The sequence below is a fragment of the Lactuca serriola genome, chromosome 2 (assembly GCF_051521515.1).
Source record: "Lactuca serriola cultivar US96UC23 chromosome 2, Lser_US96UC23_V15, whole genome shotgun sequence".
In the NCBI taxonomy this organism is placed as follows: Eukaryota; Viridiplantae; Streptophyta; class Magnoliopsida; order Asterales; family Asteraceae; genus Lactuca; species Lactuca serriola.
Window position 1 is genome coordinate 76,441,200 of NC_136409.1, and position 13,856 is coordinate 76,455,055.

At 33.2% G+C, this 13,856-nt stretch overlaps 1 pseudogene; it reads left to right on the top strand.

Annotated features, from left to right (window-relative positions):
• Nucleotides 1-3,374: 3,374 nt before the first annotated feature.
• LOC145089345 (NAD(P)H-quinone oxidoreductase subunit 5, chloroplastic pseudogene) lies at nucleotides 3,375-4,767 on the top strand (annotated as a pseudogene).
• The last annotated feature ends 9,089 nt before the right edge of the window (nucleotides 4,768-13,856 follow it).

Sequence of the window (13,856 nt, forward strand, 5' to 3'; positions counted from 1 at the left end):
GGAAACCAATGAAATGATTATATTTTGAGGTCTTTGCTTATGAATGTCAATGGTTAACTCTGGCTTTACAATATTGTTTGTGCATCAAAGACCATTAATTAGAATTCAAAGGATTAACTTCAAGACAATCCAAATGTTTGGGGTTTGGGAAAGCAAAACTGATAGAAACATCGACAGCTGGCACATCAAGACCCACAAAAAAATGAAATAGAAATTCACAACTATCAAATTTGAATAAAAATTCTAAACTATTATTATATTTGATATTGCTAATTCCATATGGATATTATATTGATCAATTCCGTATGATGTTATGCTTATATAATTAACTCCAAAAATGACATGTTATTACATTTTAAGTTTGATATATATATATTTTTTCAGTCTTATTAATTATTGTTGCTTCTGAACATAATTCATATTATAACATTCCATTACATTAATAAGTGTATAATTTTTTTTGAAACGGCAAACTAACTAATCTACTCCTAAATAACCACCTATGTCTCCATAGAGACTTGAACCCCTGACCTCTCATATGAGAAAGTCACTCCATACCGCTAGGCCATTGGCCCTTTGGTAATAATAGTTTACATTTCTTCAGGGCTGGTTCTAGGGTTTATATATCCTTAAATGCCCTAGAGGAGTCATAAATAAAGCGTCCTTATCACTATTATAAGCTTTTTATTTTTAAATATATATATATATATATATATATATATATATATATATATATATATATATATATATATATAACATAATAATAAAAATTAGACTCAGAAATATTGAGTCCAGTTCAACTGCCCACTTTGTCTCTCCTTCCCTACTCCCATGCATCTCTTATATAATAACCATTTCATTAAAACTGATGATAGTTTAAATTTCTAATTTCAATAAACCATAACTGATGATCGCTTTTTAGAGTGGATAATACTAAATGTCAGAAATTTGATCAAGCATATTCCGATATATTAATTTCCGAGTTTTATCTAATCTATGTTTTTTTAGTACGGCTTGTCTGTGTAGTCTAATGGTTTTTCAACGATACTCTAAACACTACACATGGGCCGTGCTTAGCACGGACCTCAAACTTTCTAGTATATATATATATATATATATATATATATATATATATATATATATATATATATATATATATATATATATATATATGAAGTATGATCAAATAAACCCTGAGGACAATGGCAAGGATTTGATTTTTTTTATCGCCAAAGTCTCGCGAAATGATATGACATTTTCGTAATTAATTGCGAGATTTTGATAATTTTCAAGAAATGTTAATTGATTGGAGGATACAAGTGACAAAAACAAAAAGATTTAAAAAATGAAAATTCGGCCATGTGGCCTCTCCAGGGGCGCTGACACGTGCCCCAATCCCAGCATGACAACCGTCCAAACTTATTAGCTTATTGGGTGGTGGGTTTTTTTCACCTGCTTAGTTTTACGGTCATAACTTTATTTTTTCTTTGAAAAAAAATTCTGAAAAAACCAAATTCTTAAAATTTAATTCTCTACGAAATTACACAATCATGAAATTTTGAAAAAAAATATTTTATTATATTTATAGAAAAACGTAGAAAAGCAAATTCTCCAAAAATTATAAAAAATTAAGGAATAGTTCTACTAACTATTCCAATGACTTTGTAAAAAAAGAGTACCGTGTTTTAAATACCAAATTTGATTTTAAAACTTAATTTTTTTTAAAAAATATTGAATATAATATAATCCAAATAGAGATTATTCAAAATATTTATGATTGAAAAATATTATGATTCAATATGTTGATGATCCTTAACTTTTTATGATCTAAAAATATTTTGATTCAAATATTTAAAGATCCTTAATTATTATATTTTTTATGATTCAAAAGTATAATGATCCAAATGTTGTATTGAACAAAAACTTTATTTAAATCAATATATTCTAATCCAAATTAATATGATCCAAAAATATATGATGCGTAATATTGTTATAATTCAAAATACTATGATACAAAATTTTATGATCCAAGAATAATATGATTAAAAAAAAGTATGAACGAAAAATATTAAGATCCTTAATATTTTTCATATTTAAAATTATGATTGTTAAACATTATAAACTGATATTTAGTTTAAAAAAGCCAAAAAAAGATTAAAAAAAATCAAAAAATAAAGAAAAACCTTACTATCTTCAAGTATGTATTAAAAAATATATAAAAACTATGGAACTTGGGTCCGCAAAATCATGATTTTTCTTTTCCAAATATTTTTACGATTATGCTTTTCTGATATAGAATTACATTTTTTTGAAACTTTCATTTGAAAATCATTGTTATAGTCGGATGTGAAAGACATATATTATTCAAAACAAATTATTATTTTTTATTCATTATCTATTTTTTCTATAAATAATATTCTCTTCATAAAAAAGAAATATAAATATGTGAAAGATTCGTTAAATTGGATAAAAAAATTACTCGAAATAATAAAATTTTAATTCTATACAAGATTTGTCAAACCAAAAATTTTTGGTTTGGAACTCTTAGTTCTCCTCTCAAATTTTTATCTTTTGAATCTGTTAGGTCATACAATGAAACTTAATGATTTAATAAAAATAAAAAAATAACCTAAAAGACCTTGATTTTCGTCATTCTAGACTTTATTTACACAAAATAATAACCTCAATTGTAAACTTTTTCTTACTAAAAAACTTTGTCTTTTTTAGTTAAACTCGAGAAAAGAATACACCTAAATTCAGTTTTTAAGTTCGAATGAGATTACTAATAAATCCGTTAAATGATACATGGTTTGATAAAAAAATATCCCAAACGTTTTTTACCGTTTCGTGATAAAAAAAAAAGTTCATTTTAGATCTATAATATTCTAACGGTTACTAAGAAATCGTTTTGACCGAAATGGAAAACAATCAATCTCATAATGAATTAGTTAATGCGTTGAAAGAAACTAACTAAACTCAAGAGTTTTTATTTTACTAGACCGATGAACTTAGTTAATTTTATAATTCATATCAGCATCAAGTACTTTTTTTAGCATAATTTTTTATCCTTGTTCTATGAATCTAAATTATTATTACAAGAAATTTTCTCGTAATAATAATTTAGATTTTGATTTTCATGTTATAAGCATTCATTTTTATATTTAACTTGATCATCTCATTTGACCAATTGTAACTTCTTGTTTTGAATATTTGATTTGAACGATTTTGAAAAGACTTAGAATAAATACTAATCTAAAATTATTTAAAATTATTTCATAAGTTAGTGCATATCTTGAATTTTTATTGAATTTTTTCAAACGAGATAAGATCCAGTGAATCGAAAACAATTAATTAAGAATAAAAAACTTTTTTTTATGGAACAGACATTTCAATATGCGTGGATAATACATTTCCTTCCACTTCCGGTTCCTATTTTAATAGGGTTGAGACTTCTTCTTTTTCCCGACGACAACAAAAAGTATTCGTCATATGTGATCTTTTCAGAGTGTTTTATTGTTAAGTAAAGTCATGATTTTTTCTATGAATCCGTCTATTCAACAAATAAATAGCAGTTATGTATATCAGCATGTATGGTCTTGGATTATCAATAATGATTTTTCTTTGGAATATGGATACTCGATCGACCCACTTACTTCTATTATGTTAATATTAATCACTATTGTTGAAATTATGGTTCTTATTTATAGTGATAATTATATGTCTCATGATCACGGATATTTGAGATTTTTCGCTTATATGAGTTTTTTCAGTACTTCCATGTTGGGATTAGTTACTAGTTTAAGTTTGATACTAATTTATATTTTTTGGGAATTAGTTGGAATATGTTCGTATCTATTAATAGGATTTTGGTTCACACGACCTTATGCAACAAAGGCTTGTCAAAAGGCATTTGTAACTAATCGTGTTGCCGATTTTGGTTTATTATTAGGCATTTTAGGGTTTTATTGGATAATGAGGAGTTTTGAATTTCGTGATTTATTCCAAATCTTCAACAACTTGATTTTCAAAAAAAGTCAGAATACAGTCTTATGGGAGGTTTAACAAAACATCTACCAATTACTAAAAATTATTTTTTATTAGGTATACTTTCTTTGCGGTATTCCACCCTTTGTTTGTTTTTGTTCCAAAGATGAAATTCTTAATCATAGTTGGTTGTATTCACCTATTTTTGGAATAATATCTTGGTCTATGGTGGGATTAACCGCACTTTATATATGTCGCATCTATTTACTTACTTTTGAAGGACATTCAAACGTTCATTTTCAAAATTATAATGGAAAAAGAAATATATTCAATATCTCTTTGGGGTAAAGAAGGTTTGAAATTAAGTAAGAAAAACTGTAGTCTCGTAACTTTATTAAAAATGAAGAAGAATCCACATCCTTCTTTTTTTTTTTTTTTCAAATAATAAAGTATACAAAATTAATGAGAATGTAAGAAATATGATACAACCCTTTCTTTCTATTCCACATTTTGGCAATACCAAGATGTATTCGTATCCTTATGAATCAGATAATACTATGTTATTCCCAATATTTATATTGATTCTATTTACTTTGTTCGTTGGATTCTTAGGAATTCCTTTCAATCAAGACATTGATATATTATCCAAATGGTTAACCCCATCTATAAATCTTTTTACATCAAAATTCATATAATTCGATAGATTGGTAAGAATTTAGGAAATATGCATTTTTTTCAGTTAGTATAACTTCTTTCGGAATATTTATAGTATTTTTTATATGAACCTGTTTATTCATCTTTTCAAATTTTGGATTTCGTTACTGCATTTGTTAATAGGTCCTAATAGATTTTTATTATGACAACATAAAATATTCTATATATGATTGGTCATATAATCGGGGTTACATAGATGTTTTTTATGGAAGATTCTTCACTGCGGAGATTAGAAAATTAGTCAACTTTGCTCATTTTTTTGATAGACGAATAATTGATGCAATTCCAAATGGAGTTGGTCTTATGAGTTTCTTTGGAGCAGAGGTTATTAAATCGGTAGGGGGTGGGCATATTCCTTCTTATTTGTTCTTTTATTTTTCTTATGTAGCAATTTTTTTTTATTAATTTACTATTTTTTCAATGTTTGAATCTTGTTGACTAATCTCGTTAACATTGAACGTGGTAAAATGAAATGATTGAATAATTGAAAAATGAGATTATTTAGGAACACATTGAATGTTGAGATTACGCATTGAATTTCTGTTAGTAGATCCATAATCAAAGAAGTGTTTGTGAGTATTACGGAAGAAATGAAACAAAAGATATAGTAGAGCTAGGACAATTATTGTATGAGGTCTACCCAGTGCTAGATGTGGAGGCGCATAATAGATCGCTATGAACATTATGAGCTGTCTCGTAATAATACCACTTGTTGTTGATACCTTCTTCTCAGTTCATTCTTCTCCTTCTTCCATAATGTAAGCTCGGAGAGGGAAGAGATGGAAGGGCCCTATGGAGAATGTGGTATAAAATCCATAATAGAGTCCGACCACAACGACCGAATTGATTATCTTCATGTATAAGGATACTAGATTACCTAGTAGAAAAAATTTAAAAATCATCACAAACCTCCCTTTTTGTTTTTTTGTTGAAAGTAATGGATTATGATATGATGATTTTGAAACTTTCCATATATAGAAATAGAAAGAGAAAGACTAGAAAAGACACATGTTATGTTTATGACACTAAAAGGATATTAAATGAATGGAATTGGGATATGGATGGAATATAATGAAATATGGCCACTTTGGGGCTCCCTATGAAATGAGGCATGGAAGGGAGCTACTACGAAGAAGTTCCAGGAGTTACGAAGGAAGATTCGAGCTCAAATTGGTCATGGGTAGAGAACGGGAATGAAACTCTATGAGATCGAATCTCTCGTTGTGTTGTAGTAGCTCAGTGGTAGAGCGGTCGGCTGTTAACCGATTGGTCATAGGTTCTAATCCTACTTGAGGAGATTTGAAAATCACCATCAACACCTCGGTGTAGGGCTGGGATACTCCTTTTTTCCATAACCCTTGGGCTATTTACAACTATCAAATTAATAATTATCAGATGTACTTGTACTTGCAGTGCATCAAATATGCAGTCATCGTTTCTCCCGAGAGGCTACAATTACCACAAGCAAACATATTAACGACCAACAATGCTTTTTTGTTATTCTACTAATACTTGTACTTGCTCTGCTATTCTGCACCATCCTGGCTGAGGAAGAGTTACCGGCACGTAAAAAAATATTCATTGATGGGGGCGGGCATACTATGTGTAATGCTTCACTAATTTACGATAAATAATAAATAAAAAGGCCATTCCATTTCAACAAAATACCCACACCAAAGTTCCATAGCTTTTGGTTCGCTATCCCGAACATGATTTTGCTACCCCCAAAGGGAAAGGCCCTTCCCTTTTGGGCCGGTTGTGGGCGAGGAGGGATTCGAACCCCCGACACCATGATTCGTTGCCACGTGCTCTAATCCTCTGAACTACAGGCCCCACTCTGTATCCACTGGATCTGTTCCCTATTCTACAACCCTTTCTTTCTATTCCCCATTTTGGTAATGCCAAGATGTATTTGTATCCTTATGAATCGGATAATACTATGTTATTCCCAATACTTACATTGATTCTACTTACTTTGTTTGTTGGATTCTTAGGAATTCCTTTCAATGAAGACGTTGATATATTATCCAAATGGTTAACCCCGTCTATAAATCTTTTACATCAAAATTCAAATAACTCGATAGATTGGTATGAATTTAGCAAAGATGCATTTTTTAGTCAATATAGCCTCTTTCGGAATATTTATAGCCTTTTTATATAAACATGTTTATTCATTTTTTCAAAATTTGCAGTTCCTTAATGCATTTGTAAAAATGGGTCCTAATAGAATTTTTTATGACAAAATAGAAAATTCTATATATGATTGGTCATATAATCAGGGTTATATAGATGCCTTTTATCGAAGATTCTTAACTGTGGGGATTAGAAAATTAGCCAACTTTGCTCATTTTTTTGATAGACGAATAATTGATGCAATTCCAAATGGAGTTGGTGTTATGAGTTTCTTTGGAGCAGAGGTTATTAAATCGGTAGGGGGTGGGCATATTCCTTCTTATCTGTTCTTTTATTTTTCTTATGTAGCAATTTTTTTTTATTAATTTACTATTTTTTCAATGTTTGAATCTTGTTGACTAATCTCGCTAATATTGAACGTGGTAAAATGAAATGATTGAATAATTGAAAAATGAGATTATTTAGGAACACATTGAATGTTGAGATTACGCATTGAATTTCTGTTAGTAGATCCATAATCAAAGAAGTGTTTGTGAGTATTACAGAAGAAATGAAACAAAAGATACAGTAGAGCTAGGACAGTTATTGTATGAGGTCTACCCAATGCTAGATGCAAGCGCGCATAATAGATCGATATGAACATTATGAGTTGTCCCGTAATAATACCACTTGTTGCTGATACCTTCTTCTCGGTTCCTTCTTCTCGGTTCCTTCTTCTCCTTCTTCCATAATGTAAGCTCGGAGAGGGAAGAGATGGAAGGGCCCTATGGAGAATGTGGTATAAAATCCATAATAGAGTCCGACCACAACGACCTAATTGATTATCTTCATGCATAAGGATACTAAATTACCTAGTAGAAAAGATTTCACAATCATCACAAACGTCACTTTTTCTTTTCTATTGCAATTTATAGATTATTATATGAAATTTTTTTAACTTTCCATATATAGAAATAGAAAGAGATAGACTAGAAATGACATCTGTTATGTTAATGATACTAGAAGGATATTAAATGAATGGAATTTGGATGTGGATGGAATATAATGAAACAGAGCCACTTCAGGGTTCCCTATGAAATGAGGTATGGAAGCGAGCCACTATGAAGAAGTTTTGGGAGTTACGAAGGAAGCTTCGAGCTCATGTTGGTCATGGGTTGAGAACGGGAATGAAACTCTATGAGATCGAATCTCCTGTTGTTCCTCAGTAGCTCAGTGGTAGAGCGGACAATATATGTCATAAAAAGCAGGTCATAAAACTTTGTATTATTTCAAGGATTCAAACTATTTCTAGGCATGTATATTTATATGTTTAAATACATAAAGTTTATACATGTACATACTTTGAGACTCCAGTTAATCAACCACAAGAAGAAATTCCAGTTGAGCTAGTTGAAAATTCATTACCTCTTTGTCGTTCCAGTAGAGTTAGCATGCCACCTGATTTATATGGTTTCCATATAACTACAGATGGTGACACGTTTGTCAGTGATCATAGTAAATTTGGATGAACCAACTAACTACATGTAAGCAAGGGTAGGCCCTAAGGCTGCTAAGTGGAAAGAGGTAATAGATAGCGAGATCAAGTCCATATATGACTGTCACACGCTTGGACGAGGCGGTGGAACATGTTGGGTTGTGCGAATAAGTTCATGGATCACAGGTAAACTAAATATATAGAAAAATGTAATGCCCGTAGATCCGGGCTAGTCAATTTTGAGGCAATAAGTGTCGAAAATGACTTTTCTCTTTATAATAAATAGTCTTAATCAAGTTGTAGTATATGTTACAAGGTTTCCGTACATATAAAGCGCGCCGAAATCTGAGTTATAACGAAGAATTTATGACCCGTCGAAGTTTAGCGACGGAACCGACACGACACCGCGAAGTCGTAAATAGTGAATTTATGATAGAGCGGCTTTTAGCCTTAGTAATCTAAATGAAAGTCGTAGAATATGTTAACCTGAGAACATCCATAAAAAGAACGCCCAAATCTGACTTCTTATGAGGAAGTTATTATTTTTCGAAGTTTCGGCTTAGCGGTGTACAACCCGAAGTTCGAGTATTAGATCGAGCGGTTTTTAGCCGACACAACCTAAACGAGAATCGAAGATCTCGTTATTATTAGTGTAACGATAAAAAGACAGACGAAAATGGACATCGGATGAAGAAGTTATGAGATTTTAACGGACAAATCCTGTCCCGGCCTGTTAAAAATATAACTTTAAAAATAAAGTCAAAATTAGCCGACGGAGTCTAAACGAAAGTAGCGTATGTCTCCACCTACGCGTGGATATAAAGAACGTAAAAAACGGAGTTCGTATGAACGAGTTACAAATTATAATAGCATATTTATGTATTAAAATAAAGTATAAATCATATATACGTACATATATATATATATATATATATATATATATATATATATATATATACATATGTATATATCATTAGAAATGTATCGACGATGCGGTCATTATAAGACTAATGTTGAGTTCTTTCAAAATTTGTTTAGTACAAATATCATTAAATCCATTTAAAATAATATTATAGAGGGGTGTTTAGTTGTTTATATAACTAAAAGGTCATTAAGTAATTATGGAGGGTAGTTTTTGAAAATTTAATTAGTATAAATAAGAGCCTTGGGCTCTCATATTTATTGCACCATTCTCTTGATTCAAGAGTCTTTCTCTCCTTATCCCCCGAGTATTTCGGTACCTCGTGATTCGACTTCACTTTCTGTAGTTTTTTGTATAGTAAGGTGAGCGCTGAAGCGCTGCACGGATCTTTCTTAGAAAGATTCAGCGACGAAGTTCTGCCCATGCAGAGCCCGACTCCTAGCTAAAATCCCCTTGTGAATAAGTTATGCTTACCCTATTTTAATATAGCTTATATTTAAAATTAATATTGTTATTATGAACTTATAATAAATATTTGAGCTATTATTATGACTTATATAAGTGTCATTATAATATCTTTTTAACTACTCGTGGTATGAGGAATCTGGTTTAAAGGGCCGCATAGGGTTGTTGGATTTCAGAAGTGCTATACGCCAAAATGGTCCTGCCATCCGGTGTTTTATGTCTGGCCCCTGTCTGTACATAGTGGTTGGAAAATATTGTTTAAACGCTTATATAATAACAATAATAAGACTAATAATTAGTCACGGTAATATTAGACCAAAATCTAGTGGTAATAATACTAGGTTTCGTTGAAGGAAATTATTTTAAAGTAAACGAAGCGATGTTCGAGTACCGAGTCACCACCTTCTCAGGTGAGTGCATAGTTACTTTCATCTTACACATAGATATGAAGTATTTTATATAAATTACGTGCTATGTGTACATATTATCTGAATACTTGCTGTCTATGCTGGATGAACGATTTTATACATGTTTTAAATGATTTAAACAATATATGTATTTTATATCTACGATAATGATGGGGTAAAACATTGGTAGATGTAATAGATGGAATATGAGTTTGATGATGAGTTGAGAGGTGTTATTGATCATGAGGTGAGGGTGAGAGGTGGACGATGTGAGAAGCCTTTTCCCAAATGATGGCCGCATCATTCAGCAGAGTATGGATGACAACCACAGACTATTCTAGATAGTCCAGTGGAACACTAGCAGGCTCGCAACCTGTAGGTGTTGTGAATGATGTGTTCACCCAGTGTACTCTAAACCTTGGCGACCATGCAGTCTTGGTGCCTAAACCTTGGCGATCATGCAGACTTGATGCCTAAACCCTGGCGACTATGTAGACTTAGTGCCCGTTGTGTAAACCTTGGCGATCATGCAGACTTGATGCCTAACCCCTGGCGACTATGCAGACTTAGTTCCTGTTTTGTAAACCGTGGCAACGATGGACTTCGTGTCGATTCCTTAGGATGATCCTTAGGAATAAATGAACGAGGAATAGCTGATTCTTTGGGTAGATCCTTAAGAATAAAGAAGATAATGGGGATGGGTAATTGGGTTGATTGCTTAATTGTTTAAACATAATAATTATATTAATGTGGGTTGAAAACCCTATGTGCTCACCAGGTTTCCTAACCTGACCCACTTAGTTTATTTATATCACAGGTGTTGTTATGAAGTCACATTACACTGAGAGATTAAGGAGATATAAATCACTAGTGATAATGAATGTAAGTTTTGTTTATGCTTATGTTTTTGTATTGACGATGACATCCCAAATGTTTTAAAATGAATAAAAATACTTTTCTTCGGAAATGCTTTGATAACGTATTTTGTCATGTTTTATTGGGAACAAATTCCGCAACATTTTTATTAAAAGAGGCACTTTGGTTTTGATAAAGCATAAACAAAATCAGTCTTTTCTGGCCGTGAAAATGGGGATGTCACAGTTGGTATCAGAGAATTAGTTTATGCGAACTAGGAATATGGATTTATTTCTAGACTTAAACTTAGAATGCTAAGCGATGATTGTGAGGTGTGAGCACTAGATTATTTTAGAGATTGTGCGTAAAATGCTTTTATGTGCTAAAATGCTTTGTGCATGATATGCTGTTATTTGTTCGCATCTATGGTCTATTGCCGACCGGATCTGGAAACCTTATGTGTTTAGGATTCTAAGCGTTTAACTACGATATTAGAACTAGCATATAAACATTTCAGAGTGATAAGGATGATTTAAACGTCAATCCTAAATAAAGATCTAGATTCACCTTATTCGGCATATAGATCAAGATGGAAAGGGCCCGTAGCGGAAACATGAATGCAAATAGGAACCGAAACCAACCCCCAGTGATTGAGCAAACACCGGCTATGGTAGCCGCTGCTGAGCCAATAACAATGGCCGGAGTGCAAGCGATGATCCAGGTGATGTTGGATCATCAAATGGAGGAAACCAGACGTTTGCTCCAGCAAAATCGAGAGGAAGCGACCATATAGATCGAACAACCCGAGTTGAACAAAGGGCAGACTGAGGAGGGAAACTACAGTAGGACTGTTGGCCAAGCCAACCCACCGATAGTTAGGCAAAACCACCAGGATGGAGGAAATGACAGACGTGGATGCAAATACAAGGATTTCATGACATCCAAACCACCGAGTCTATCCGGAAGCCCGACGCCGGTGGAAGTCATGAACTGGATCTCCAAAATGGAGACGATGTTTGAGAGTTGCGACTGTAGCAACAGGAAAACACCGCTCTCGCGGTTCCTCTGTTGAAATCTGGAGTACTAAGCTGGTGGAAGCTACTAGCTGATTCGATACCCAAAGGAGAAGCGAGCAAGATGTCATGGGAAGATTTTTTGGTGTAGTTAAAGATGCAGTACTGCTCTGAGTAGGATTTTATGGAGATCAACAATGAGTTCCCGAATCTAAAGAAGGGAAGGATGAGTGTCATCGAGTATGCTGCAAGTTTTACGGAGAAAATGAAGCTTGTTCCTTACCTAGTTCCAATTGAGCTCTCCAAGGTCAACAGGTTTGCCCATGGATTACCAGCAGACTTTGGACCAATGGTCAAGCAAGCAACCACTTTGAAAGGAGCCATCTGGGCAGCCAGGAATGTTGAAACCCAGATTAGGGAAAAGGGTCTAGAGAGAGCGGAAGTTGGCGAGAAAAGGAAGCATAAAGGATCTTCAAAATGCAACAAAGAAAGGAAATTCTCAAAGACTGAAAGAGGAGGAGGTGAAACCAAGTGGTACGAGATGTGTAAAAAGAAGCACTTCGGGAAATGTAGCGAGGAGGTGACTTGCTACAAATGTGGAAAGACAGGGCATTACGCCAGCAACTGTGCGTCCAACAAGAAGGTGTGTTATGGATGTAACAAAGAAGGTCATATTTCTAGGGACTGCCCAAAGAAAAACGAGGCAGCAAGGACAAACACGCCACCAAGGCCAAGGGCATTCCACATGATCCTCGACGAAGCAGAAAACAATGCGAGGAACCAAGGATGAGGAATTCATACCCAAAGATCAAGCTATGAGGTATCCAAAGAGATAGAACCATATGATGTAGCCTATTAGAGGCATAGTCTAGGGTGAACTTAAAAACCTATGTAATAGTTTCAAGAAATAATAAAGCCTTCGTTTTGTTATTTGATGTGTTAAACTGTTATGTGATTTTCCTATATGGTGACTTGGGGACTGCGAGACAATACTTGGGACGAGTATGAGTAGGTGTGAAAGGTAGTAGATGCATATACTACCGGAAGCATTGGACTCACGCTTGGATCAGGGAAAGTCACAAGGTTACCAAGAAGCTAATAATTAAGTCCATTTTATTCAAGCATGTCGTTACCATCATTTCGGTAATGACTAAGAAGATTGTTGTTATTCATACCCTAGTGGTCCTATCAAATTGAGTCCGACCACGATGAGTATGTTACGTCGTTCAGAGAACCAAGTTCGATGTAGCATCTGACTTAAGCCAGAACATTGAAGTGAGAGATAATCAAAGCGATTAATAGAAGTATCACGCTCGTTGTTAAAGAAGTTAGTAGCTAGAAATGCTACATGTTAAAATGTGATTCTATCACATTAGAGCATGAAGGAAGGTATATTCCATTCTGGAATTCGACTCTAAGAGACCTGAGTCGGAGCGTTGCAACATACGATGAGAGGTCATTAGAATATGACACATCGATCCATGATAGTAATAAAAGAACTTATCTTAAGTTCGTATCCAGTGAGTATCGAGATTGTGACTTAAAGGTCATAATTTGGAGTCTAACGTGAGATAGGGAGCAAGTGCAAGATCGAGCACCGCCTTCAGTCAGGAAGTCTTAGAGTTAGATACTCGTTCGAAGAAACATCAAAGTTACGGTTTTAACTTAGGATGAAGAGATAACGTATGGAGTCATCATGTGAGCCCAGTTTCGTTGATGATTCCGGGACGTAATCATCCTAAAGGGGAGATAATTGTAACGCCCGTAGATCCGGGCTAGTCAATTTTGAGGCAATAAGTGTCGAAAATGACTTTTCAGCAAAAGATTATTTATAATAAATAGTGTTAACCAAGTTGTAGTATATGTTACAAGGTTTCCGTACATATAAA